This window comes from Anneissia japonica, unplaced genomic scaffold (genome assembly GCF_011630105.1).
Source record: "Anneissia japonica isolate Jap-2015-1 unplaced genomic scaffold, ASM1163010v1 scaffold14072_len149563_cov130, whole genome shotgun sequence".
NCBI classification, from domain to species: domain Eukaryota; kingdom Metazoa; phylum Echinodermata; class Crinoidea; order Comatulida; family Comatulidae; genus Anneissia; species Anneissia japonica.
Window position 1 is genome coordinate 4,501 of NW_022742657.1, and position 2,947 is coordinate 7,447.

Consider the following 2,947-nt stretch of genomic DNA (forward strand, 5'->3'; position numbering starts at 1 on the left):
TCATCTCAGAGGGACTCATTGATTGCACATCCTCCATTAAATGTAACTTGTGATTCGCCATGGCTCTAAACTTTTTATGTTGATCACTACAGGTAGAGCACAAATACTGTCTGCAATCCTGGCAGTAGTATTTTACTTGTCTTTCCTCTTTACAAACACAACATTTCATGTGACCACTCTCTGAAAATTGTTCAATAGTTTCTAATAAGTTATTTACAAAGGTATTTGGTGGAAGCTTCTGAAGCCCTCTTTTTGGAATTGGATATGATTTTGAGCAAGTTGGGCAAGTCAGCTTACCCTTCTCCTTAACCCAATCTTCCAGGCATGCCAAACAGAAACTATGGAGGCAGTTGAGGGATTTTGGATTTTGAAGTCTCTTAAAACAGATGGTACACTCTAAGACCTTCTCATCAACATGTTCCAGAAACTGATTCAACTTACTGGTAGCCATCTTGAATTGATATCCTGTGAAATTTAAATAATAGGTAATATAATTATTATCATTTGAACTGGATAAGTAATAATGTCATGCAATTATAGTCTGATGACCCTATAGAAAATAATGGCTTCTCTCTCCTATTTTGTATAGGGTCTGAAATAACTTGACAATAATTGCTTTATTAAGTCAGTTATATATGAATGTATGCTACTGTATATATAATCAAACTACTGGTCATGGTGGCTAGTTGTCCAGTGATCAGTACAGGACCTGTGCATGTGTATTAGCTGCATGTCTGAGACGGTTTACTTACATGTGTAGTGGAATATATAAGCAACAGTATTCACACGAAATGAAGTCAAGTCAAATTGAAATTTTAATTCAAAAATCAGATTTAATAATCGCAAATCATAGTTTAAATTGCAAAGTAAACACCACTCTCAAAATATATATGGGACTTGGAAGACAACACACAACAACATCAATTTTCCTGGTCAATACTAAAATGGTCATCATCGTACTCCCCTAACTCTAAGATGTAATTTGTGACTATGGGGAAATGTTACATAATCGCCAGTAATAAACTTTAAACAAGAAAACAGCAGGGGCGGATCCAGAGATGTCCAAAAGGTGGCCCTAAAAGAGGGCCAAAATTTGGGATGATCGAGTTGGCCCCCCTCTAAGTCTGCCCCTGAACAGGACATTTTCCCACAGTCTGTACCACCTGGCCATTGGCTTTCTAGCCTTGATAGTGTGTAGCCAAGCATGAAACTTTAAATAAAAGGCATGATGGTACATTGTTTAGTATTGCTCCTAACATATTTTTTTCCTAAAAAGTTACTTTTGATGATTTATATTTAGTTTAAAAGTTGTTACGGCTCTCTATATATAAGATTTTTTTCAGGGGTAATCACAGGGGTGGCTCCAAGATTTGCCTGATGAGATGTCCGAGGTCCCCAAAGCATGAGGTGGACATGGCCCTTAGATTCTTTTCCCAAACAAGATGGACTGATAACATGAATAATGCATGCATGCTTGACACTTCTTCTCACCAGTCGCGAATATGGTGTGGTATTCGCTGCTTGTGGAATATGAAGTTAGGGCATGGAGGACTTAGTTTAGAAACTAAACTAATCCATCCATGGTTAGTGTAGGCCAAAATCTCTTGGTAGTCGGTCAAGAGGAAAGTGTATACAGTCGATACATAGTGAACTACCGTAATTGACTTATTACTGTAATTACAAGATAGTATAATATGTACTACAGTATATATATATATCGATATATATATCGAAATGCACACCATTGTGTCGGGATTCAATATTTCGACATTGTCTCAACAGCTGTAATTACAATCGGCAGCGTTAACGTACAACATGATCTTTAAAAGGGCAGCGCTGAATTACTGGTCGATTATTTGAGTAGTGTAAATTATAGCAATAATTAAATACTATAGTACTACCGTACTGATTCTAAAGGAAAGTTTAGAAATGTTCAGACACTCAGGTACAATTCTGTGTATTGTTTTAATGTTGACTTCTTACAAATAGCTGATACAAATATTGATTTTTTTGTATTCTTTTAACCTTCTAATCTATGAGAGCATTTTAAAAATTAATGGGGTGATGTATGCACTCCCAGCTTCCATCTCTGCTTTTGTGCAGTGGCTCATTTTTTGGACCCCTTTTTTCCGTCACGTCGGACCCTTCGTTAGAAAAATTCTGGTGCCACCGCTGCTTCGCTATGATAATGTTTTTAACATTTATTTTATAATTTTTTTTACAAATTTCAGCTACCATATTTTAATCTAACCTCTGTGACGATGGAAATAAACATATTCTTAAGCTGGGCTTATGCGCCCTTGTGACTCGACTCAACTCAACTGACATCAACTGACCTTTGGCAACTTGCCAGCAACTGTGAGTCACATGACTGAGACTGACATAAGGGCACTTTGCGATCGAAAGCAACTGAAAAGCAACTGGAAATTGTCATTTGCCCTCAGTTGCTTTTAGTCGCCCATGTTCTATATTGTAGCGATTCAAAGCAACTGGCAAGCGACTGAAAATGCTACTGCGCATGTCGATTATAAAGTTACGTTTACCGCCGATAATAATTTGGCATGGTTGATGTAAAATGTACTGGTGTTTACAAGACTTCAATAATACCATAAAGCCTTGAATTGAAACCCTGGGCTTTTCATTTTTTTAATTATTTATTTAATTTGTTTTTTTTTTAGCCTTTGGATGCACTTATTTTCAAGGCTATTTTTGCAAAGTAAAGAGGGGGCTTCTCAGGGGCGGATCCAGAAATGTCCAATAGTGGGGGCCGGAAGTTTGGCCGAAAGTTGGGCCGATTGACACAACACTGTTGTAGGGGGTTCAGGGGGCATACCCCCGCGAAATTTTTGTGTTCTAGATGCCCAAACACAGCATTTGACATTTGAGGCATTCTGGGCTATCATTTTTTTCTTTTTCTCTCTTTTTTTTTCTTCTTATTTTACTTCCC

The 2,947-nt window shown here is 37.4% G+C and overlaps 1 protein-coding gene across 2 annotated transcripts in view; it reads right to left on the reverse strand.

The window, feature by feature from the left end:
- Positions 1–2,947, reverse strand: part of LOC117119201 (protein wech-like) — a 32,358-nt gene that overhangs the window by 2,980 nt on the left and 26,431 nt on the right. The window lies entirely within an intron of this gene.